This window comes from Bacillus rossius (genome assembly GCF_032445375.1).
Source record: "Bacillus rossius redtenbacheri isolate Brsri chromosome 9 unlocalized genomic scaffold, Brsri_v3 Brsri_v3_scf9_2, whole genome shotgun sequence".
In the NCBI taxonomy this organism is placed as follows: domain Eukaryota; kingdom Metazoa; phylum Arthropoda; class Insecta; order Phasmatodea; family Bacillidae; genus Bacillus; species Bacillus rossius.
In genome coordinates, this window is record NW_026962013.1 from 3,979,579 (window position 1) to 4,006,590 (window position 27,012).

General features: G+C 39.8%; 1 protein-coding gene and 1 long non-coding RNA gene across 2 annotated transcripts in view; one reads left to right on the forward strand and one right to left on the reverse strand.

Moving 5' to 3' along the window:
- LOC134543079 (neuropeptide CCHamide-1 receptor-like) overlaps positions 1-27,012 on the forward strand; it is a 145,767-nt gene that overhangs the window by 76,668 nt on the left and 42,087 nt on the right. Inside the window, exon 2 of the mRNA XM_063387842.1 lies at positions 529-568. The gene's annotated coding sequence lies outside the window, so the exon portion shown is untranslated. The remainder of the gene's footprint in view (positions 1-528; positions 569-27,012) is intronic.
- LOC134543080 (uncharacterized) overlaps positions 1-27,012 on the reverse strand; it is a 167,314-nt gene that overhangs the window by 35,405 nt on the left and 104,897 nt on the right. The window lies entirely within an intron of this gene.

Sequence of the window (27,012 nt, forward strand, 5' to 3'; positions counted from 1 at the left end):
GAGACCGCCTGCCGGCCTGTGTGTCCGCCCCTCAGAAACAATCCCTGTTCCCATGCAGAGGCTGTAACATGCCCAATTATCAATACAAAAAAAAAATTTAATTCAGTTAATTTTAATATTGTGCAAATGTAAATCCCACATATTAAATTATTAAAAAAATATTTCACAAAAAAATTATATTTATAAGGTGCAACTGTTTATCTTCCAATAATTTTAGCAGCTGAAATTTTAAAGTGACCACAAAAGAAAAAAAATATATAACATAAAAATTTAATTGGGCGTTAGTAACATTTTAAAATCCCTGACACCATTAATTTTCAGAAATATTCCATTTTGTTAACGCTGGTAACGCAGTCGTTTTATTGCAGAGCGCTTGTGATTTGACTGGAAACAAACAAACAAATGAAACGATATTTGCGAAGTTTGTTGTAGTTTGTGTTTTGTAAGATACACGTAGATTTTTTGTTACATTTGTTTCATCCCCTGTGTGAACGGTTGCAGTGTTAACCGATCCACCGGCTGTTTCAGCTGCTGTGTCGCAGTCGGGGGTTCTTCAGAGGAGTGACGGGTGAGTGACTGCTGGAGGAGTGACAAGTGAGTGACTGCTGGAGGAGTGACAAGCGAGTGACAAGTGCGGGCCAGAAGCAGACTCCACGGTTTGTCTGGTCCTCCCACGTGCGCACGCCACTGCCTGCATCACGGAGTGTAGGTACGAGGTGCCATCAAACAAACAAGGCGAATGAACTGTCGTAGCAGCAACTGCTGACGCTACGTCGATCTGAAGTGATATGCCCGATAGCCTGATCCGTTGAGATAGTCGGTGTCAGGTCTGAACAAGTCGTGACTTGTCAGTCGGCTCCCAGAGCCGGAAGAGTGATGTCCTGTCGCGCATCATGGGTAGGGGCATGCATATTTCGCGAAAAGATTCAGAGACCAGCTGCGAGTTAAAACACTGTAGCATCGTCTTTGTTTCATGGTTGGGTGAATTTTTTTCAGGTACATTTCGATTGTACCAATCACGGTAATTCAGCAGGAAGCAAACGCGTCCAGAGTGGTTCGGCCGAATAAGGCAACGACTTCTCTCGCAGAGAGCCACCAATCACAAGGAAAAAACAGCTGATGTTGATATACATTGTTGCAGTCTAATAGGCGTTCAGATTTTTTCGCGAAAAATGCCTGTCCCTAATCATGGGTGAAGACAAGGAAATTTCGCGGTTTCGTCTGGCCTCAGGGTAGAATTCAAAGTCATAGGTGTGCTCCACCTATGTTTGCTTTCCCATTGGTTGAATATCTTAGCGAGAATTTTTTTTAATCCTTGTAAGTTGGCACTACCTGGATTCGCCTACTTCTCCCCTAGCCTCACGGTCGTAGAACGGCGTGTTCAAATAACTGCGGTCCAATCATGACCACAGTAGTGAGAGAGTGTGAAGGCATGCGTTCTAATTGGCGACTTGGTGAATGGGCCGAATTTCCTTATCTCTAATCGCGTATTTTCGTACAACGTGTTAACAATTAGATTTATTTTGCGAGACGGAGACCAGAAAAAAAAATTGCTTGTCTGTAAAGTCAGTTTACGGATGATAGTTTAACGTGACAACGTCATAACAAAACATTGATGAAATGATTGCATACTTTTATGAATAAAATTGAATCATTTTTATTGAATTATCACTATTTTGTATGGATATAAAGAAGGAGTGAAATGAGATCTACAATTTCATTGATAAATTTACTTTTATTTGCACTCATTAATTCAAATATGTTTATTACTTTAACGAAGAGATAATTTTAACTATAACTTTTATACATGTTTGCTATTTAACTTCTTCCAATCTGTGTTATTCTGTTAAGGATAAGACGATGATAGGAAAAGTAGGAAACGAATGGAAGTGTTTCAAGTTTAATGTGCCTCGAAAAAGTAAAATCGATGGTTGTTCCAATCGAGTGGAAGAGAGATAGATGCGGCGCAAGAGTACAATGAGCGTAACGGGACACAGCGTAACGGGATAATGTGCGATGATAGGAAAAGTAGGAAATGAATGGAAGTGTTTCAAGTTTAATGTGCCTCGAAAAAGTAAAATCGATGGTTGTTCCAATCGAGTGGAAAAGAGATAGATGCGGCGCAAGCGTACAATGAGCGTAACGGGACACAGCGTAACGGGACAATGTGCGTAACGGGTCAATTTTTCGTGCGTGCAGCCGGCGTTCATCGATTTATTAGACGTTGTCACGTCAAAATGGTGAATGGCTTCCTCCTTCCTCACGACAACGCGCCGCGCATCGTCTCGCCTCTGACACGTGAGTTGTTGGCGGAACAACAGGATCCCGTCCGTCCACGTGCAGAAATGCTTCCATTATGTAGTTAACATTTGGGATAAACACGCATCGCTAGCCAAGGAGAGTACAGAATTTAAATAAACGAAATTTCCCAATTTCAATGGTATATTATAATCTTTTAATCTAGACTATTTACAACAAATCATACATCAATCTGTAAGTACATATACCTAGTTTTTTTCTTACAAATGTTCAATATGTGCACCTTTAGTTATACGTAGAGACCGGAAAAATTCGCAGATTCATTTCACGATAGGTTAAAATTCAGATACTCATACGTTTGCGATCCTTCTACTGTTGGCGCACGGTTCACCTGGAAGACTCTTGGCCAATGAGAGAGAGACTCTCAGCCAAAGTGTCTAATCACTCTCGGGTCAGCAGCCAATGAGCAGGGGATGTTTGCTCAAGTGTGTAGAGGACTCTAGAGTCCATCCTAGAGGTCATTGAAACCGCGAATTTTTCCGGTCCCTAGTTATACGGTACGCAGCCAACCTAAAGACCAATTCTTCCCACACTTTGGTTAACAAGTCAGGAGTAGTGGAAGAAATAACCTAATCAATTCTGTGTGTCAACTCTGGCAAATCATTATGTGGCGGCGTTGCGTAGACACGATCTTTTATAAAGCCCAAAAGGAGAAAAAAAATCGCATTGCTTATTGGAAATGCCAGCGAAAAAGAGCTCTGTCGTTTCGAATTGCCTGTACCTACCATCGGCAGATTTATTTTTTTTTGCCACGTGGGGGATCACAACTAAAATTTTAAACGAAAACGCAACTTTGAACTGAAATTACAGATTCGCTCTTAGCCAATTGCAGGACACAAATCGCTTCATGCTCAGTAGCCGCCATTTTGCGTAGGTGGCGCTGCAAGCGAGAGAAACAACAAAGCAGTACTCGCGCATTGCGTTCATTCAAAAAACATTTTTCAGTTACAGTCATGCTAATAAAATTTTTGAACTGGGGCATTCTTTAATGAACTTACTGCAGCGGTTCTCAAACGGTGGGTCGCGGAAGGGTTACAGGTGGGTTGCGACCCGATCCCAAAACCATCAGAAACCATCGAGCAAACCACCAGAAAAAATAAGAAAAATCGAAACAAATCGAATTGTGTGCAAACACATGTCTATTTATAAATAAATAAATGTTTTGGTAAAAAGTGCTTATATTTTGTAAACCATTTTCAAATCAGAACACAAATTGTTTATCAATAATAAATCGGTATCTTAAAAAAAGGATATATATTTGCAATATTTCATGGTGAAATACATATACATAAGGAAGGGATACGATACAAATAAGGTTGTTTTACTCCACCATGGACCGATGGAGGTATTCCTATAAGTAGCGACCGGAAAAATTCGCGGATTCAATGACCTCTAGGATAGCCTCCATTATCCTCTGCACCTCTCAAGTAAACACGCGTGTTCATTGGTTACTAAATTGTGAGGCGTCTCCACTGGGTAGCTTGTGATTCGACGCTTCTTTGATCGATAGTCTCTCATTGGCCCAGAGAGCTCCAGTTAAACCGTGAGCCAATAGCAGAGCCAGCAGAATTGTACACATGTTTGAATTTCAGCCTATCAATAAATGAATCCGCGAATTTTTCCGGTCTCTACCTATAAGGAAAGGTGGGTCGCCAGCTGAAAAAAGTTTGGGAACCACTGACTCACTGTATTTAGAACGGGATTATTTCAAATTTGAAGTAAGCTTCATTACTTTGTTCGTAATCGGATTATTGGCCGTATTATCTGACCGCGCCTGGATTGCCCCGCCCACAAGTGGAAGGGGGAAGTCCCCTCGGGAAAACGGCCGCAGTTGGACGCTAGGGGCGCGCGGGTCGATCATGAGTGGCGTATCTCGACCTCGACTGCATCGAGGCAGCTGGTGGTTCGCAGAGGGCAGTGCGTGGTCCCATAAGGGGTCATAGTTAGGGACCGGAAAAATTCGCGGGTTCAATGACCTGCAGGACGTACACTCGGTCAAGTGCCACCCACTCGTTGGGCTGCTGTCTTGTGAGACGTCCCAACGCAGCAGCCTGTGATTCGATAAAGCTTTGCTCGGGTGTTTCTCACTGGCCCAGAGTCATCCAGGTGAGTTGTGAGCACTGAGGTATAACTATTTGTATTTTAGCCTATCGCGAAATGAATTCGCGAATTTTTCCGGTCTCTAGTCGTAGTTGTTGTACCACCGTAGCGCGCTGCTCACGATAGCCAGGGACAGGCATTTTTTCGTGAAAATAAAAAATTTTAAACGCCTTTTTAGACTCCAAAAAGGCATACCCGCCGTCAGCTGTTTCTTCCTTGTGATTGGCGGCCGTCTGCGAGAGAAGTTGTTGCATTATAAGCCCAAGCCACTCTGGACTCGTTTGCTGTGATTTGGTGCTGTAACACTCGACATGCGCATGAAAGAAACGCACGAAATCACGAAACACAGACGACAACGCAGTATTTTAACTTCCTGCTAGTCTTGGAATTTTTTTTAGCGAAATACGCATGATTTTAAAGATAGCTTGTAAACCTCGCTCCTGTGTCGAGCAGCTGCCAGAAATCCCGACCTGAACTATTCCTAGCTGGAACTTTTTGGCGCTGGTATAACTCGCGGGTAACATTTTTTGCGAAATAATCTGTTGATTCATAGGATCTGAAAAAATTGGGGGGGGGGGGGGGTGTTTGTCCGTAAAGTCGGTTTACGGACGATAATTTTACTGATAACGTCATAAGAAAACATTGATGAAGAATTGCATACTTTTTAATTTTCAAATATTATTTACAGTTTTTTTGCAATTTTAATTTAAATAAATTGTTTAAATATAATCACGAACAATCAGTTAAAAAGTCCGCCTTAACCGGTGTGATGTCATAGAAGATTTTCTCGCACGGTGGTTGGTCGGTTCTTGCGCGCCTCGGCTCAGGCGGAACGTGACACTTTTTCGTGCGTGCAGCCTGCGTTCATCGATTTATTAGACGTTGTCACGTCAAAAAATGTTTTTCGAAATCGTGAAAAAATAAACGTTAATTTGCATTGTTCTGGAACCAACAGACTTGCAGCCACGTAGCCGCAACGCTCACCCCACGACGTGTTATCCGGACTGCGGCAACGTGGCAACGTGGCAATTTGGCTACGCGGCAACGCGGAAGAGCTGGGCGGCGATGTTTCACGAACTGCGTTTCCTGGCAACTTCATTTCCACGCGTGCAGGGGCGGATGTGGCTCTTGATTGGTCCAGGTGACCTGTGACGTCAGCTGCTGGCGGCGCAGTCGCGCGGGGCGGAACATCCGCGGTCGGGCAGCGCCATCTGCAGCTGACCTGGTGGACAACAAGGTGCTAGATGAGTGCAAAAATAAACTGCAAGTTAGCGCGAAAATAAATAATAATAATTTCCTGACAAAAATTACTAATTTAAATTTTATTTCTATAACTTCATCTTGGGCACCGTTTTTTTTTTTTTTCATTAAGTTTCCTTGAAACGGGAAATGAAGCCTACACGACGATGTAATTAAAAAAAAATTACGATAGTGTGCAGGCGTGGAAAATAACATGTTTGGTACCAAATATATATTGAAAATTTGGTTAAATTTTTCAAGAAATGCGTTTAAATGCCGTTAATGCAGGTGTTTTTTTTTATCGAAGCTCTGTTGAGTATAACGGCCTGGAGAAGAGCCAAGCTAGTCCCAGTGCTGCTGTGTGTGTGGACCAGAGTCAGAGGAAGACACGGAGGAATCCTTCTTTTCACAGACGAGAGATCCAAACGCCCAATCGTGCATCTTCGGTTTTTTTTTGTTCATTGTAAATAAATATGGTGGTGTTGATAAAAGGATACCAATGGATAATGGTTAGGGACCGGAAAAATTCGCGGGTTCAATGACCTGTAGGATGAACTCCATAGTTCTACGTACACTCGGTCAAATGTCACCCACTCATTGGTTGCTGTCTTGTGAGACGTCCCAACGTAGCAGCTTTGGTTGGGTGTTTCTCATTGGCTCAGAGTCATCCAGGTGAGTTGTGAGCCAATAGCAGAGGCAGCACTGAGGTATAACTATTTGTAATTTAGCCTACCGCGAAATGAACTCGCGAATTTTTCCGGTCTCTAATAATGGTCAATTAGGTTAGGTTAGCTACATTATAAATACTTTAAAACATTGTGGACGGTCGATTTGGTTAGGATAGCTACATTGAAGGTACGGAAAAAAAAAAAAGCATGAGCTTCGGGGAACTTCGGGTTTTGGCTCTCTCTCGTCTGTGAAAAGAAGGCTTCCCAAGACACGGAGGCGCAACGCCGTCAGACATGTCAGACGCGCCTGCGACGAGGAGCACCACTCAGTGCACCACTCAGTGCACCACTCAGTGCACCACCTAGTGCACCACCCGGTGGCGCGGAGTGGCGCTGCGCGTCCCTCCACAGCAGTTCGCCGGAGTCCGGCCCTCGTCAGTCGCACGAGGGAAGCCTTCATTTCACAGACGAGACAGCCACACCCGAAGTTCCCCCAAGTTCATGCTCGCTTTTATTCCCCCCGTTCTATCTCATTGCATAAACCGTTGTGGCGTTAAATTTTGCAGTCGATTAGGATAGGTTAGCTACATTATAAATATTTTAAAACATTGTGGATGGTTGGTCATATTAGGTAAGTATAGCTACATTAAAAATACTGTAAAATCATTTTATGGTCGCTTGGAAAATAACTTTTTAATATGTAGCTATCCAGCGCTAGGCAACCGTACCTATCTTTAATGTAGCTATCCTAACCAAACCAACCGTCCACAATGCTTTAAAGTATTTATAATATAGCTAACCTAACCTAATTGACCATTAGTTATCATGAGTCGTCCGAAATAAACATTCACGGAATATGGGGCGTCCCGAGAATATTTGTGGAAGACAAAAACTTCCTAGATTTTATACGGTATGAAAAATATACAAATCCACGAAACACGTTTCTTCAATTAGGTATTTTCCTCTAAAAACAATTACAAATAAATACCGTTGCCTTGTTTATGGTCTTTCCTTTTATCAACACGGCCATATTTATTTACAATGAACAAAGGAAATAAAACCGAAGATGCACGATCGGACGTTTGGCTCTCTTGTCTGTGAAAAGAAAGGCTTACCGTAGCACGACCGCTTCCCCATCGCTGCTTTCAAATCATCAAGATTTTATAAATTAACAAGCGTGTAGTAGATTGACATTTGAATTTTAAAATGAGTCAAAACGTATATTTCATCACCATTGTAGCCTGGTAGGAAGGTGAAGCAGTACACGTCTATGCAGTTTCTAAGCGTCGGGTTCTGTGAATAAGTTAAGTGTTTCCTCTATCAGGCGGGGGGGGGGGGGGGGGGAAGCATCGCAGAGCTGTGAGCACGTTCCTGGTACCTCACTCTGACTTCTGGTCTCCGGATACTTCCTTAAAGAATATGTTCTGTATTTCCATTATTTTACGGTAAAAAAAAATTGGTTGTCTGTAAAGTCGGTTTACGGACGATAGTTTAACGTGACAACGTCATAACAAAACATTGATGAAATGATTGCATACTTTTATGAATAAAATGGAATCATTTTTTTATTGAATTATCACTATTTTGAATGGATACAAAGAAGGAGTCAAATGAGATCTACAATTTAATAGATATATTTACTTTTATTTGCACTCATTAATTCAAATATGTTTATTACTTTAACTAACAGATTATTTTAACTATAACTTTTATACATGTTTGCTATTTAACTTCTTCCAATCTGTGTTATTCTGTTAAGGATAGGACGATGATAGGAAAAGTAGGAAACGAATGGGAGTGTTTCAAGTTTAATGTGCCTCGAAAAAGTCAAATCGATGGTTGTTCCAATCGAGTGGAAGAGAGATAGATGTGGCGCAAGCGTACAATGAGCGTAACGGGACAATGTGCGTAACGGGACAATGAGTCATCCTTTTTCGTGCGTGCAGCCGGCATTCATCGATTTATTAGACGTTGTCACGTCAAAAAATACAAAAAAAATAATTTCCTTCAGGTTTTTTATTGGCTTCAAACCTTCTTATATGTCTGTTTTAGAAATACGTGGTGAGTATTTCAACCGTCTGGCGAATAATCATTTCTAGTTGTTTCGCATAGTATTGTTACGAGGCGGTATTTACATGTTGTAATTAAACTAATTAACTTAACTAATTGGACTATCTTTTCGGGACTGTTTTCCCTCGCGTGTAATCTAAACCTTAAACTTGGTCAATATTGGTATTTTTCTAATCAGATGATTTTTAGAAAGTACTAACATGATGCATATAGCACTTAGTTTAAGGCACTTGTACTCTGAATGTTACTGCAATCCAGCTGTGTAATTTAAAGGACGTGGCTTACAGTCATGTAGTTTGCACAGCGCGCGAATATTGCTAGCTATCTGATGGTCCTTTGCCTTTCAGCCAATTTGCTTTGACGTTTTCGTGAAAAATTTTTCAACAAAAAAGAATTTTCAGGTGAAATATGATATTCGTGAGATAAAAAAAATTTGCACTGTGAGCCACGTTTTTTAACATCATGGAAACCAACGTAAAAAAATTACAAAAATTTTACTACAAAGTGAAACGTACCGTAGGCAAAGTTCACGGAGCCTAATGACAGGATGATCATAATTTCTCTCAGACAAATTATTTAAGGTTTTTTTTTTTTTTTTTTTTTAGGTTTTGAAATTCTTCAAAGTTGCGATGATTTCGACACCGAATGAAAGTTGCTCTTTGAAGCTCCGAGCTCCCGGCATGCTTCGCGCCACCGACTCGAGGCGCGGGTCTCTAACGAGCGAGTTTAGGCGGAGATGCGCCTAATGAGAGACACCACGTCGCCGCACTTGTTATTACGGTAAATTACCCCTAGAGGTGCCCCTCTCTCCCCCTCCCCCTGGCCAGCCGCGCCCGGCAACCCTTCTTCCACGTCCACCGCGGGCCATAGAGCAGGATGCACGCAGAGCAGTGCGCACTCCTGCCAACGCATCGGCACTGAACTCGCTTCATCCACACACGGGAACTTTATACTCTATGCTTGGGCTCATTTCGTTTGTTTATTGACGTGACAACGTCTAATAAATCGATGAACGCCGGCTGCACGCACGAAAAAGTGTCCCGTTTCGCACATTGTCTCGTTACGCTGTGTCCCATTACGCTCATTGTACGCTTGCGCCGCATCTATCTCTCTTCCACTCGATTGGAACAACCGTCGATTTGACTTTTTCGAGGCACATTAAACTTCAAACACTCCCATTCGTTTCCTACTTTTCCTATCATCGTCCTATCCTTAACAGAATAACACAGATTGGAAGAAGTTAAATAGCAAACATGTATAAAAGCTATAGTTAAAATAATCTGTTCGTTAAAGTAATAAACACATTTGAATTAATGAGTGCAAATAAAAGTAAATTTATCAATTAAATTGTAGATTTCATTTCACTCATTCTTTGTATCCATACAAAATAGTGATAATTCAATAAAAATGATTCGATTTTATTCCTTAAAATATGCAATCATTTCATCAATGTTTTGTTTTGACGTTGTCACGTTAAACTATCGTCCGTAAATCGACTTTACAGACAACCAATTTTTTTTAAACACATTTATTGCAAATATCTCGTTACCTATGGGTGTTATGCTATTAGTATTTATAATAAATATTGTTGAGGGTTAAATGAACTCCACTAACATATCGACGCTCATTTCTTCCCCGGCAGAGGGCGATTGGCAAGGGAGGGGGTCGTCACTCGTGACTGGACAGGTATGAACTCGCACGGCCGGTTTGACTGGATTACGGGCCAGACACCCGCGCGCTGCTCAAGAGCTTCAGAAGAAACAACCACGCAATTTGAAAAACTGCTCAAAGACATCCGAGCGACGGGGTTTGTTCACTAGAAGCACATTTAAGAATGTGTGCTGAAGGTAGATGAGTAGTTTAAATCGTATTTTCAGAAGAATTATAAAAAAAATGGCTGCAACACGTGGGTTTTTTTTTTCAGAATAATTTTTAGACATGGTAACTCTCGGTGGAGATTCTTGAAAGCACCTGAAGAACTTGCATTGCGCCTTTATCTTCTTCTCCCGGCCACGTAACGTGGCGGTCACAGTTGTCCCGCGCGCTGCGAGAAGACCGCGCGCCAGCTCAGAGGCGACACCGCGCTAGAAGAGTAACAGGCGATTTGCCTAAAGTCATTTCGCCTAAAGGCGTTTTGCCTAATGTCTAATTGCCTAACGGCTATTTGCCTGATGGCGATTAGCCTAACGGCGTTTTCCCTAACGGCGTTATGCCTAACGGCGTTTTGCCTAACGGCGTTTTGCGTAACTCCTATTTGGCCAACGGCGTTTTGCCTAACGGCGATTTGCCTAACGGCGTTTTGCTAAACGGCGATTTTCCTAACGGCGTTTTGCCTAACGGCGTTTTGCTAAACGGCGTTTTGCCTAAAATTAGGCAAAACGACACATGCCCCGCTATAGAAGCACCAGCCAGTCCCGCCTCGCCGACGCAGATACGCCCCTGGCCAGGCGGGCCGGCCGCTTGGTTCGGGATCCACACTGAGACGCGGGCTGCTTCAATACTTCATTAGGGAAAAAGTAACTGCGCGCGAGGGAAGTTTTTTTTCCGGCGCGTGTTGGCATCAGTGCGGGGGAGACTGGCTCGTGCCTCTTATTGCCATATTGCCTTCCCACACCCCCTTCCCACTCTCACCCCTCTCTCCCCCTCCTCGTAAACCAACTGCCACAATCAGGACTGCTTAAAGGAGATATTCCTCTCGTCGACAGAGCGGGCCGTATCTCTGCATCTTTAACAAGTTCCTAATCAAGAAGCTACGAGTTTAAATAATTAAGCTTGAGCTCGAGCTATAAACAAACATTTAATTTACCTCTTGTCATAAGTCTCCGTGGTTAATTTCCTTCAGAAACTAATAATAATTCTTTTTTGAATTACTAACCAGTGTGGTACATGTACATTATTTCTGTTAAAAAAAAAGTATTTTAGGCAATTAAATATCACAGAAAAGCGTTGTTTTAAAGCTGTGGCGATACGTTTACGTTAGTTATTTCCATAGCAAATGTTACATTTATTTTGGTAAATAAATTTAGTGTTGTGCCAAGTTCTGTCAACGTTTTAGTGTAAATTCAAGTTTTTTTTTCGTTTATATCATATTATAACGTACCTAATATATACCTGATACTAACCGATATTAACCTACTAACCTACTTACCTACTTACCTACTAGCCGATACTAACCTTATTTAACCAATTTATTTAATTTTACCTTATTTTTGCCTAATTATTCCATCTTAACTTCAGACAAAACATCGTTTACTTTCGAAATGATTTTAGTAGGTATACAAGATAAACACGAACAGTCGTGTGGCACTGACAGCACAGTATATAAAAAATAAGATTTTTGTATCTATACCTATTTCGTAGGCGCGTTATGAAAAAACGATGACAGTGAATTTTTATGATACGTTCGCACCATGCAACGAAATTTTTACAGGTTGAGAAAAAGTCTACATACAAAAAAGATACATACAAATAAAAATCATTCATATGTTTTTGAATCATATACTTCTGTGATTGATATTGAATACTGGTTCACATAACTAAAAACATTTAATTAATCTGAATATTAGTGATATAAATTGTGTTTATAAAACCTTTTTCAAGTGTATTTATTTAATTGAGGTTATGTTCCCGTGTGTCTCATTTATTTGCATTATAAATTACTGCATCAATATATAATGAATTAATAAAATTAATAAATTTAAAAAAACATTAAGCATATTGATCGAGTTTCGTTATTTATTAAAATTTATCTCCATTATTTTACTGAATTTAATAATTAATTTTGCACACGTATTTGTATTAATATTGAATACTGAGTATGTATTAACTTTTTAATTTGATTGAATTTATACTTTACCAACCGTATTTATAAGGTCACTCCAGTCATTTTATTATTTAATTTCTCTTAATTATTTGCATGCAAATTTAAAGTTATTTTTTTTTTACTTCCCCAAGTAGTCCTAAGTATAACTTATAACGCATGCACATCAATACACGCACCCCCTTTTATTTATTTATTTATTTATTTATTTATTTATTTATTGTCTTATTTTAAGTGGTGAAGTTAAGGCCTATCGCCTTGTTTTACACTTAAACACATACATTTTTACTAACAAGGTACATGCAAAATAAACCTGATAAATATTATAGCCTATACATACCAAAAATTATCACAAATACATTTAAATAAAAATTGAATTAACACATCAGTACAAATATGAAAATAACAAAAACAATTAGCATACAAGATACATGAGTTACCTAAAGTATAATATATTAAAGAAATATTATAAAAAAGGGGCTTTTGTTTAATTTATCTAATGCTTAAGTTATAAAGATTTAAAGATATTTAATAAGATAAAAAATTTATGTAAAAGCAAAGGGGGTTGTCTGTAAAGTCGGTTTACGGACGATAATTTTACGTGATAACGTCATATCAAAATTTTTTAAATTGCTGCTTTTAAAAAGCCCCGCCTTAATCTGTTTGTTATTATAGAAGATTTTCTCTCACGGTGGTTGGCCGGTTCTTGCACGCTCGGCTCAGGCGGAACGTGACAATGAGTCATGCTTATTCGTGCGTGCAGCCGCGCGTTCATCGATTCATAAGACGTTGTCACGTCAAAAACTAACAATGACAAAACGATTAAAATATATACACCCATAGATTTTCTCTTTATTTATTCTCCGTGATATACTCTGAGTGGCTTCTGTCGCTGGCAGGTCCAGTAGACCGGAGTGAGAGAAGGGGAAGCCAGGATTCACGCCGAGTATTCGACATACCCGAAGATTACCGAATACTTGCCTTCGGGTGACTTCGGAATTCTTTTGTTTAGCTATGTAGCTAACCTATCCTAACCTATCATAACCCACTGTCCACACAACCTAATCCAACTGATTATTTTCATTCTCTATATCACAGATTTGTAATACATAAACCTAACCTAATAATTTGTTAAAATTGTGAACTATTAGATCACAATGTCAGAAAAACTATGTCAAAAAGTAGTTTTTTATTATTATTATTTTCCCTTTTATAAAATTTACTCACCTTAATAATTACAAATTTATTATTTCCGAAGAACAAACATAAATGGTGTTTTATTTCTATTTTCGTTTGTACATAACTTTCCAGTATATGTAACACTCACATTGACTAGATTTACTCGTTGGTAACATTGGAGAAGTTAGCACTGACATTTCCGGCATTTAAAACAGACTTTTTTTTCACATAAAAAAAAATCCGAAGACACCGGAAGGCAAGTACTCGGAAATGTTCGGGCATGTCGAATACTCGGCGTGAATCGTAGGCTTCCCGTGAGAGAAGGTCCTGGATGGACCCTCGGGCTGGGGCTGGGGGGTGGGGTGGTGGGGGGAAGGGCTGGCCAATCACGGCAGCCCGCTCCTCCGGCGCCGCCGGACACGGGACTGCGACCCGGGCTGCTGTGCGGAGCGCCGAGGATAGAGATGCAAATATATATCGAATATATCGAACTATTCGATATTTTCTCTTGATATTATCGAAACGAGTAAATATTTTTGTAACTACGATATATTCAAACGATATTATAAAAGTATTCATATTCATGTAAATATTTTTATTATTTTTTTTATTTTAGATTTTTAAGGTTAGCAACACTAACTGGAAACCCTCTATATGTGTTTATGACTTCACTGGGAAGTGGGAACTGCCACTTTATGTGAAGCACAAGGGGAAAAACCTTTTCTTATGGTTTTTTTCTAAGTTTCTCGCCAAAAGCCTCGATGCATCACTCCTGGTTCCTGGGTCCTGGGCTGGCCTTTACTCTACTGTGTTCATCTCCTGCTAGTGCTGTGTTGTGGTGTGCTGTATAATCTAATGTGAATTGTGTGTGCATCATGAGCACCAGTAGAGTGTGGAAATATTTCAGAAAACTGGAAAAAGACAGTAAAAGTTTGAAGTGCAATTTATGTTTTAAAACATATCGCAGCTCAGGAACAACTACAAACTTATTTGCACATCTTAAAAGTAAGCATATTAATGCTTATAATGAATGTGTGCTGGAGAGTAAGAAGCTGAAGGAAGCAAACTGTTCTTTTAACAGAGGTAAGTTTTCAAATTATTGTTTGTTTAATATTGCGCCGAACAACTGATTTATACATCAACCTTGCATTGTTAAATTTTTTAAAATAATAATTTGTCATTGATTAGAATGAGTTTTGCATGCACATAATTTATTACAAATTTACAAATATGTACCTGGGATGTGTTACTTCAGTTATTTAGCGTACCTAGTACAGTTGCCTAAAATAAATGCTTTTTACTATGATTAAATTTTTCATTGTATTACAGTATATAGAAAAATCACCTCTTCATTCTTAGACATAATACACATTGTTCTTTACGCATTTTCTGTGACTTAGGCCTAACCCGGTACAACCATGAGGAAAAGTTTGATTTATGTTTATTTTACAGCGTATTTTCAGATCCTTAAAAAAATCATTACTATCGTCATATAGTTTAATCAAAATGCATAGATAGCATTTTATGGTGTTTTGTTTACTTCCTGCACCTGATATAAATAATGCATTTTAATTGAAAATATTTCATCAATCAGAAATGATGCTAAAATCATTTATTACAGCACCAACTGAACATGAGAAAGTTAGTTTCACTGTTCAAATATTTTTACTTTACCTTTAAGTAAAACATCGATACTTATTTTAGTCATCAAAGATGAAGAATTTATTATTTTTGGAAATTACTGAATAAAACTGAGTAATACAGCATATTTGTGCATTTATTTATGTAGTAGAAACATTTATCGTAAAATATTCATGTCGATATATCGAAATATCGATATTTTTTCCTAAATATTCGTGGTGAATATTTGAATAGTTTTAAAAGTAATCGATATATTCATATTCTATATTTTCCGCCGATATTTGCATCTCTAGCCGAGGACTGCTAGGGCCTGCGGGCCCCCTGGGGCCAGCGGGTCTCGGGTGACGTCACACGAGTCCCCTCCTCCGACCGACCCGCGCCTCCTGCCCCCTGGGGGATGCCTCCTATATCAGGTCATGATTTTATATATTTATAATAATCACTGATCAACTTTTACACTTTTTCAATTGTTTAAACTTTCACGAAATGAAAACTATATACAGCGCATACTTTTTTTGCATAATTAGCTGAAAAAGTTACATTTTTAGCCCTTTTTTGGGTTGTACAAATAAGGAGAAGTTAATTTATTGCAGAACTGAAAACTTTTTTAGGTTTAACTGCAACGCCACTGGATACTTCATGATATGGTTTGCATTTATATCACAAAAACTCATTTCATGTTTCTTGGCTGTCGAAATCGTAACAAATTTGAGAATTTTGAAATGCCAGGTAAAATTAATTAATATTTTCTGAATTAATATTTTGATTAAGTCACGTAAATCTTTTTGAAGAGAAGCCTTTGACCCAATATAAAATGTGCTTTAGACGTTTAGCAAACAGAAAATTGTGGTGGATTTCTTCTTGAACATTAGAATTATGAAGAAATAATTGCAACTACGTATTAGCTTTTTTGCTTTGACTGTGAATGAAATGGGCGAGCCCCTGAAACTTGCAGCTGATTCAAAACAGTGTATATATTAATTTTGGTATTCTCTCAGTACGTCGTTATATATTACAATTAATTCTCTTAAAGGACAAATTCTGTCATCGAAGCATAGCTTTTGGACAAATTAATTTTTTACTCACTTCAAAAATTTTTTTAGCGTGGCAATAGTGACCGCAATAGTGGAGAATTTTAATTTTCGGAGTTATATTCGTAGCGGCCAACAGTTATAATAATCTGGAACAGGTTCTTACAAAAAAAGAAAAATTCTAGAAGAGGATACATAAGTTAATTTATAATTTTGACGATTAAAAAATTTCATAATGATGTAATTACGAAGGTTTTATTCGTTTAGCTGTAGCTTTAAAATATGTTTATCATGTAAATTCAATGTGATGATTTTAAGCATTTAAAAATTAATTTGTTTAAGTTGTAATTATTTTATTTTGTTGATTTATTGCTATGTGATCTTATAGCTTCGTTGTACGCAAAATACCATGTCAATATTCATGTGCATTTTTAATCTGTAATTTTGGGGCAGTGGTTTCTCTTTCCAAAATCAAACTTTACTTAAAAAAAATTGCATGGTATTATTATCCTAGGCAAAAGCATATTTTCAATGTTAATACCTTCTTTGTATATTTTATTTTAGTTACGAATTATTTTCCGCTTTGACGTCTTTTAAGAAAATAATTCGATGCTTGATTTACACGAAAGCCTATCGTTTCTCTCTTTCATTTGTCTACACGACGATCCAAGGTAGTTTGTTCGCTCTGCTTCCCAGTCATTCAGCCGAGTTTAAGAATTTAATTATTTCTGTAAAGCCCCGAAGTCGCGATAGTTCTTGTGGGGTTCCGCGATAAGTTCTAGTGGGGTTCCGCTCCATTGTGTTCCAGCGGTACGACACAAGGGTTGTGATATTTGATTTCAACGATGCGGAATTTCATTATAAATTATTCTGAGGAATTTTTTTTTTAATTTTGCCAAAGATTTTTAATTAGATAAGAGATTGTTCAGAAACACACTGACATATTTCGGGAGGTGATTCCTTGTGAAAATTGGGGCAGGGCTAGCTCAGTTCTTCGCGGTAATAATAGCGCTTGATAATCAGATTTATGAAGAAATATCCATGGAAAATATTGAAGAAAAAAAAAATTTTATGAGGTCACAATTATTATGGTAGTTGTAATTGTTTTATGACATAGAGTTCTTCGCCTTTTATCAAACTTCTAAAAATAAGTACAACTTCTGACTCATTAAAATATGGAGCAATACCTTTTTATTGCATATCAGATTTGTATCTTGCGATGAAATGGATATTTGTAGTAGTATAACAATGGGGCTCCTCGAACAGGCTTCAGGCTGTGGAGACGTGGAGCCGGCCCGCCATCTTGGATTATGACGTCACGGCGGCCATGCTGGTTTCATAATGTTCCTTTTTTTTCCTCAAAAGTATTTAAAAAGTCCTCGAAATGATACAATTTTTTACCAATTCCAAAGGGAAAATTCCCTTTTCAAGAGAAAAATTCCTATTTGTTTTTCTTAATTTTTCTCATAGAGCCGAAATTGTTCTCAGAAAGGCTTAAATTCCTAAAAATGGCAAAAATGCAAGCCTCTGGGTCATGACCTTGACCGTAAACTTGAAGTTCTTTAATTTTTGTCCAAAGAATTCTAAAAAAAATAAATTAAAAATAATTTATTTCTGATATTTAATTACTTCCTCGATTTAAGTACTGGTTCGATTCCTGGTTGATTCACTTTTTATCATATTTCCCCGGCGTTCACGAGGTATTGCCTCTTCCAGGCATTGCATCACTGCCTCTGACAGGGGACGCACCACAACGCCGAAATACCACAACGCCGAACGTACAATAACGCCGAATCCCATAACGCCGAATGCCAAATTGACTACAACGCCGACAGCTAGAAAACTGCTGTGTACCACAACGCTGAATTACCACAACGCCGAAATACATTAACGCCGAAAAATGTCATTGCAGGACTGCCACAAAGGTTAGTTTAGGTAAGGTTAGGTTAGGTTAGGCTAGGTTAGGTTAGGCTAGGTTAGGCTAGGCTAGATTAGGCTGGCCTAGGTTAGGCTAGCATACATTTAAGAAACACACATAAATTCATTCAGTTGTTTTTCATTTTGATCCTGTGGCCCCCCCTCCCCGCAGCAACATTTTTCGGCGTTACTGTATTTCGACGTTGTGGTACACAACAGTTTTCTAGATGTCGGCTTTGCGGTCAATTTGGCATTCGGCGTTATTGTACGTTCGGCGTTGTGGTATTTCGGCGTTGTGGTAACGACCCCCTCAGACACCTTGCGTGCGTCGCACGCTGAGACGGTGGTGCGAAGTAGTTGTAACAGCGGTTCGTTCATTACATCGTAGTTGCCAATAAAACTGCAACAATTATCCATGACATTGGAGGGACAAATGTTATTTTATTTTGATGCAGGTTACGAAACTTATGTTTGCAATGAGTGAGGCATCCGAGCATCAATACAACAGTCTGGTTATGTTTATTGGGAAATTTTTATACTCTTTAAATTACATATTACTAGATTAAACAAACTTTGCTTTAAGCAGATATATATGAATACATTTTATTTGTTTATCGTTTTGCTAAAATATTATTAAATTCATAGCTCAGTCCATTGGATTGATTATTTCTTCCTTGAAGGCCTATAACTTCTATTTTTATTTAAAATTTATTAAATTAATCACGCTTCTTGGGAAATTAATGTCTATGGATTTACATAGGTAATAAAATAAAATTTTATTACAGAACAATTATCATTATGTGCCGGAAATTAGGCATTTCGACACATTTTATAAATCTTTACTATAATTTTAAATTAATTTTGGAAATTTTATTTTTTCAATTTATCTGGTTGCTAAAGGGGTGATTTACTCTTTGTTAGGCCGGTGTACCCTACGTAGTTCAACTTTGTGCCAGTGGACTGAAGCACCTTTCTCAGGGGCCAATCTGATATTTTGCTGTCTAATGTGGACGTTGGCAGCCCGGTTGAAATTTCTCTCGCCTGCAGTCACGTCCCGGGATTGTAATATTAATTCCCTGCATGACCAAAATTGCATAGAGCAGCTTGTGGCCTGCAAGCTGCTACTTCTTAGAGGCCTGCTGAGACTAGCTAGTCTCGTCAGGAAGGGTCTCCAGTGGACCTCCGTTCCCAGCTTAATGGCGTTTTCTGTCCACCCTCCCCTCTCTACCCACCCCCCACCCCCTTAGTACTGAGAAATTATGCTAGGAGCAGTGACCTGACGTGAACCTAGCCAAGACGATGGCCTACTTCAAGGACATACTCCCTGGTCCTACAGAGACCTCCACGACATCTAGCGGCAGAAAAAGCTACTTCGGCCCCGGTGGCCAGCGAGCTGAGCCTACGCCAGTGACACCTAGCGGCGGTTCAGTTCACCGCCTCCGTTAGTTCCCCTTTAGGCCGCCAGAGCGCACCATCAGCTACGCCTAAGGCCCTATGCTTCCTCCTCGCGACCTGTAGAAGTCGATTGTTTGTTGCTTCCTGTACTTGCCGGTAGAGACCGCAGCAGTCGTTCTTCGGCGCGAACAACTGAAGTTGTGCTTACAACCACTCGGGCACCTCCGCATGTTTTCGGCCCTAGGCCAAACCTTCCCCCTCCTTTTTCCTAGGGCCGACCGCCCGATTTAATTAGGATCTTTGTCCGCCATCGCCGGCACTTAGTCCTCTGACCTCGGCTACTTACCACGTCTTCTCGGCGTCCTCTGTGCTAAGAGGCTTTTCGCGGCAACGGCGAAATCGTGTGCACAAGAATGTAGTCAGCTGTCTTAAGGAATGTGATCCCAGTGGTACAGTAGCCAGTCAGATGTAGTCTTTAGAAAAAGTCATGTTTAGATAAGTTTTATTATTTTTTTTATTTTCCTAAAAATTTGGTTTCTTTCGCGCATCCGCGATTTCTCGGTGCGCGCCATCCTGATGTCGGCGCGAGACATCTCGTGAGCCCTGAATCTACACCCTGTTTGGTGAGTAATCCGGCCTTTTTTTCTCCTCCCCAAATTCGCGTTTGTTGGCCTTTCGCGCCGACTGTGTTTGACTGTCTGGAAGCAGGTCTAATTCGTTTTGAATTTGACTTGTGTTTCAGACAGGGTCCAAGAGCTGGGGAGACAAATTGCTCCCCGCATGATCTTCGGGACCTCCATATGATTTTCCCCTTAAGAAGAGTTTTCCTCCCGGTCCGACATCATCCTGGGAAGACCCGGGTGATATGAGCAATATATTTTCCACTTGCATAGAATGAACTAAATTAATTAAAAATATACCAGCGAGCAGTGCCTTAAGAACTTAATCCTCATGAACATGTAGAATCAAGGAAAGTAATAATCTATGTAATCATTGGGCGAATCAAATTTTGGTGTAATACTTCAAATTTTTGTTTATGTAATCGTTTGTTAAGGTGTAATATGTATTGCTTTAAATAATTTCGGGGAGACCCTTAACTTTGTTACTTACTAAGATCTTTATTGTCATGTCGAAATAATGCGAAAACAAAACCTCTTCATAATAAACCAGGAAAACCTATAGACCAAGCTACTGATGTAGTGTATTTATTTATCATATACCTTCTTCTATTTAACGATCCACGAACTCCCAAGTTGCTTGTGTGCAGGGAGTATGAAATATGTCTTGTTCACCGCCTCTTGCCCCCTCTGGTAAATAATTTTAATTTTCTTAATATTTGTGAACCCAGCAGTTTCCAAGGTTTTATTATCAAGTTAAAATGATATAATTTTAGGGCACGAGGGGCGTTTCACTTTAATACTTAACAATTTATATTCATATAACATAGGCGGAAACTATAATGAAATTTAACAAGGTGAGCAGTGTTTAAATGAAATTCCTTGTTAAAATCAGGCCCAAGCCGAGGTGAAGTATATTTTCGAGTCTTTTTATAGTTTTAGTCAAAGATGTTTCATTATGTAGTTTAACCTTTCGCTCTGCAAATCGAGTGATTCGATAGTCGACGTAGCTGCTCCGGTAGCGAATTCTAGCGGCGGGTGTGGAACTACGTGTGAGTCGCGTTCAGAAATATACTGGTCCATATAATTAAAACCCTATATTTATTGTCAAATATTAGTGATATAAATTGTGTTTATAAGCTTTTTTTAAGTGTATTTTCAAGTGTAGGTATTTATATAAGCGCAATTATGTTTCCATATTTATAAATTATTACATTAATATTGAATAATTAATTAAAATAATAACCTTGAATAAACATTCTGAATTGTTATTTATTTATATTATTAATTAAATTTTATTTAAATTATTTCGCGAAATAAGAACACGGAAGGTTCAGGGTAGAGACCGGGAAATTTCGCGGATTCATTTCGTGATAGGCTGAAATTCAAACATGTGTACAATTCTGCTGGTTCTGCTATTGGCTCGCGGTTTAACTGGAGCTCTCTGGGCCAATGAGAGACCATCGACCAAAGAAGCGTCGTAATCACAAGCTACCCAGTGGAGACGACTCACAATTTAGTACCCAATGAACACGCGTGTTTACTTGAGAAGTGCAGAGGATAATGGAGGCTATCGTAGAGGTAGTTGAATCCACGTGTTTTCCCGGTCCCTATAGTTCAGGGCACACGCCGCTGTCGCGCCGTGTCCCCGTCAGGCGCGCCTATTGTGCGGGTAATTAACAGCTGAGCGCGAAGTAGGCGCTTCGAGGAGCCGGCGGTAACGAGCCACCCGCCCGGGGGCGAAGTCTCCGGAGACGCCGAGGACCTGCCCCACTCACTGTCGCTGTCAGCGCCCAGGCCTCCGCGACCCGCCGTGCTCATTCCCTTCTCGCCATCGCTAATAGTTAGGGACCGGAAGAATTCGCGGATTCAATGACCTCTAGGATAGCCTCCATTATCCTCTGCACTTCTCAAGTAAACACGCGTGTTCATTGGGTACTAAATTGTGAGTCGTCTCCACTGGGTAGCTTGTGATTACGACGCTTCTTTGGTCGATGGTCTCTCATTGGCCCAGAGAGCTCCAGTTAAACTTCAAGCCAATAGCAGAACCAGCAGAATTGTACACATGTTTGAATTTCAGCCTATCACGAAATGAATCCGCGAATTTTTCCGGTCTCTACTAATAGTTAAGGGCCGTATAATATAAACACCATACGACCGAAGGAAGCAGTGCCGGGAACGTAAAAGAATGAATGCGGCCGAGCGGATCAACGACGGTGCCAGTACATCTGCAGCTGGCGACGGTTGAAATTATGCAAGTCGATGACGACTTCTTAGCGTTTAAAACATGGTTATAACATAGCGTATTTTATATGTTGTATATAAAATATTACCTGTTACGTACACGTATTCACGTACAACACACGGCCGTGTCCATGACGCAGCCATACCCCATTTTTTGACGTAATAACGTCTTATAAATCAGATGAAACGCGCGGCTGCACGCACGAAATAGCATGACTCATTGTCACGTTCCGCCTGAGCCGAGCGTGCAAGAACCGGCCAACCACCGTGCGAGAAAATCTTCTACAATATCAAACAGGTTATGGCGGGCTTTTTTAAAAGCAGCAATTTAAAAATATTGATATGACGTTATCACGTAATATTATCGTCCGTAAACCGACTTTACACACACACACACACACACACCCTTTTTTTTGCATATGTTACAACTGTCTTGTCATCAGCCCGCTGTGGTTGTCTGTGCCGTGATTTTTTTTTTTTTTTTTTTTTTGTAAATTTAACGTTACAAATCTCTTAACTTCTTTAATGTCACAAATTTTTTTCGACAGACGTTATAAAATGGGTGTAAACAATTCTTGCGAGAATGTGTAATTGTTATCAATCACACGAATTTTTTACAGCAATAATTATACCTAGGGACCGGAAAAATTCGCGGATTCAATTACGTCTAGGATAGGCTCCATTATCCTCTGCACATCTCAAGTAAACACGCGTGTTCATTGGTTACTAAATTGTGAGGCGTCTCCACTGGGTAGCTTGCGATTCGACGCTTCATTGGTCGATAGTCTCTCATTGGCCCAGAGAGCTCCAGTTAAACTGAGAGCCAATAGCAGAACCAGCAGAATTGTACACATGTTTGAATTTGAGCCTATCGCGAAATGAATCCGCGAATATTTCCGGTCTCTAATCATACCACACTTAGAAATATATCTGCTGATAAATATGAGTGTGAAAGAACAACAGATGCAAGAGAGGTATCGAGTTTAACTTACAGAAATAGCGTGGCGCAGCTGCTGGTGACTCAATCGCGTCCGGCATAGCGGAGAAGGGAGGAGATGAAGAGATCTCACTGCTTTGTGGCACGCGTCCTTCTCGCTCGAGTACTTCACGCGCGAACAAAAGGGAACACAAAACAAAAGCTTGTAAACTCGAAGCAAGAGACGTCGAGGGAAGCGAACAACCGGAAAGAAGAAAAAAAACAAATCCTCCTCTTCATTTATCCTATGCAGGCAGCCCGAGGCAATTAAAATCTTCTTTAGAATCTCTTCATAACTGCGCAATTAACGGGATTGAGAAAACTGACAAAGATGCGTTCCGTGAATCGCGAAACACGAAAGAAATTTTATTATTTCAAATTAGAGTGAAATCGAAGCGGATAATCTTAGGGTAACCGGCAAAACGTCTTAATGAGATTCATCTGGTGCGTACTAAGTTTTATAAACACTCATTTTTTACGACTCTTTCATTGCCGAAATCAAATTAATTTTTTACTATTGGCAAGCTATCTATAGCATAAAAATTATTTCATTACAATACTCAACTTTCTATCCTGTTAACGTTAAATTTAAAATTCATAAATTAATTCTCATTGGAGCTTGTTTGTGCTGCATTATCGTTGCCTTCGTAACTTCACTTGCTGTCTATGAACATGTCATTAGTCCCTAAAGCTTTGATGGATGTTTCTTTTAGTACTTATTATTCATGTGAAAGTAAGGGTGTTTTGTAACTGGAAACCAAAGATTCTCTTGGGTGGGTGTATCGAGAAAGTAGTTTTGCAAACGTCAACTTGAAAATATGTTTGCAAGAGCAATGTGCAAAATTCACTGACAAATAAGCGAGTCATTAGTCACAAACAGTCGGGAACTCTGTTGTTTCACACAGAACACAAACGAAGGCTATCGCAGTAGTTAAACCTTGTGACCAGACAAATATATTAAGCGTGCATAAATAGCAAGGTTTGAATTATTCACAACACATCAGAGTTCAGCCCGAGGTAGTTTTAAATGCTCTTCACGTGTTTGACATTAAATATTAACGAGTTGCTTCCGTAATGAAGTTAATAACTATTACTAACAGGGCGGCTACCCCGTGTTTGCATGGACCTGTGGTTGTACCACGTAACTGGCAAAACGAGCGCTACATAGAGGGCTTGAATGTTATTGTATATGATTCGATATCGAAACTTAATTATTCATGAGAATCGTACGAGAATATTTGTTACAATCAAGCTTGTAATGCGCGAAGCTAGTTAGTCATTTCCAACATAAATAACGTGTATTATTAATTTTACATCTGCGTCACTTTAAAATTTAAATTTTGATGTTTTCGATGGCTTATCATTAAAGCATAATTTAACAAGTTTATAACAATGAAATTTGCTTTTAACTATTTTAAGCAAAAAACAAGAAAATAAATTAAATTTTTTCATTCGACCATATGACACACTCTGATGTCATAAGAATAAAATATTAAGTGTTTTAGTCAATCAAAACTAATAAAACTACTAAAATCGGTTTATAGCGAGAGAAAAATAGTAATTTATACTGGGACAGCAGGCTTCGAAGTGTCGCTGTCAAGCTTCCAAGAAGCCCAAACACACCTTCAGAGGGATAGAAAGAAAAAAGGACGGCCCATACCATGTTGAAGTACAGCCTGTGTTCAGCTCCAAGGTTACAAGACTACAAGGTAGGGACCGGAAAATTTCGCGGATTCAATGACCTCTAGGATAGCCTCCATTATCCTCAGCACATCTCAAGTAAACACGCGTGTTCATTGGGAGTACTAAATTGTGAGTCGTCTCCACTGGGTAGCTTGTGATTACGACGCTTCTTTGGTCGATAGTCTCTCTTTGGCCCAGAGAGCTCCAGTTAAACCCGCGAGCCAATGGCAGAACCAGCAGAATTGTACACATGTTTGAATTTCAGCCTATCGTCGAAATGAATCCGCGAATTTTTCCGGTCTCTAACCATTGTAGTCCCGGCTCTAGACTGTGCAAGGCGAGGTGGGTATTTCGGTCGCCGCGAATCACAATCTGCTGCGTGCTATTGTTGAGGATAACGGAGCGATCCGAGTGGCGCCCGAGGGTAGGAGGGAGGGAGGGAAGGAGGGAGGGCCATTTGCATCGGCGCGTGACGAGCGACTGTCGTTTGTCTCCTCCACGCCCCCAGGGGCCCCTCATCGATCCCGGAACAGCGGTTCCTCGGGAGCGGCTGTGTCTTCAAGAACATCAAGAAGGAGAATAACATCTGCAATTGTGGAGAATAGTTAGACAAGAGACAATAGTTGAAGAAGAAGAAGAGAAGAAGAAGAAGAATATCAAGATATAGCCCATGCTCGGATTTGGTATTTTATTAACTCACTAAAGTGACAACTGTTGATGGAACTAGAATGATTAAGTAAGGGAATTGGAAGCAGGTGTTGGAGAGGGTTGCGGATGCAACAGATGGATTGGATTGGCATTTTATGATAGAACTCTGAAAGGAAAAGAAGAGAAACACTTGCTGGCTGTGGAATCGGCGCCCCTGCATGGTTTCGGTGCCGGGTACAAGTAATCGTCCTGTCACCGGGGACATGCGGGGTGATTCCACGTGGATTGATGAGGTAAAAGTTTTATATATCCACCGCCGGTTTATATAATTGTGGACACAAGAAATGCATATATATTTGAAAATTTGACAAAGCTATAACCTGGCTGCAGCGCCGGCGGTGAAAACAGGTTGGATAGGTTATTCTGGTTAATGGCCCTCGAGTGACGAAAATCAAGTCACTCAATGGAAACATGGGAATATAGGCCAAAAATTGGAAAATTAAAGTAGTGCACTTGGTACACCCCTATTGGGGTTTAGTTCCAGGTGGAGGAGGAGGTGAGGCTTGGCCGGGCTTTTGCCCAGAATAACTTGTGTCGCCCCGGCGCGCACTGGTCCCAAATCCCGAAAAGCTGGCCAAAAGTCGAAAAAAAAAAGTTTTTTCTAGGAACATTTGATTGTTGGAGGAGAAGTGGTGGTACCTCTATAGCACGTATTATCACCGTTAAGGTGGGTTTACGATTGAAAATTAAGAATTAAGACTTAAGACTTAGTCGTGTACTTACCATATGACTCTATGTAAACTAGTGGAATGGTTTATGATTGTCGTGTGTGAATTTTGACGGGTCGTGTGCGAACCATATGATGACTTAAGACTTAACAGAAATGATTATATTTTATATTTTTTTGTTAAAACTTGAGGGAAGCGACCAATCACAACAAACCGGAACCTTTCAACCGGAAGTTTATGTCTTATTATTGGACCGAGCGAGGCAGTATTTTGGGTTAGAATTCGTATATTTGTCATTTGTAATCATCATCCATTTCGAAAAATAGATATCCCATTTGTCAATAACCTATTTCAAACCTGCTTCTCCGTTTCGAACAATGGCCGACCATGTGTTTTGTGCTGTGATTGGTTAGAATTAACGACTTCTATGTCAATCATAAACTGGAAAATGTAGTTTTGACTTAATCGTGTGCTCGATGTTAAGTTATAATTCTTAAGGAAATCAATCGTAAACCCAGCTTTAGGGATGGGTAAGGGTCCCTACCTGGCTCAGGAATTCAGTTTGTTTCGAAGCGTCGAGCGTGTCGCATTGTTAGCGTGTGACGCACCCAAACATTCCTCAAGTTCAAGCACGCATAGAAAAGTGAAAAGTGAACCTATTAGGATTCTGCAAAATGTATTATTCTACAGAACGTAAGTAAATTTCATATATGTTGCCCTTAATTGATATTATTAAT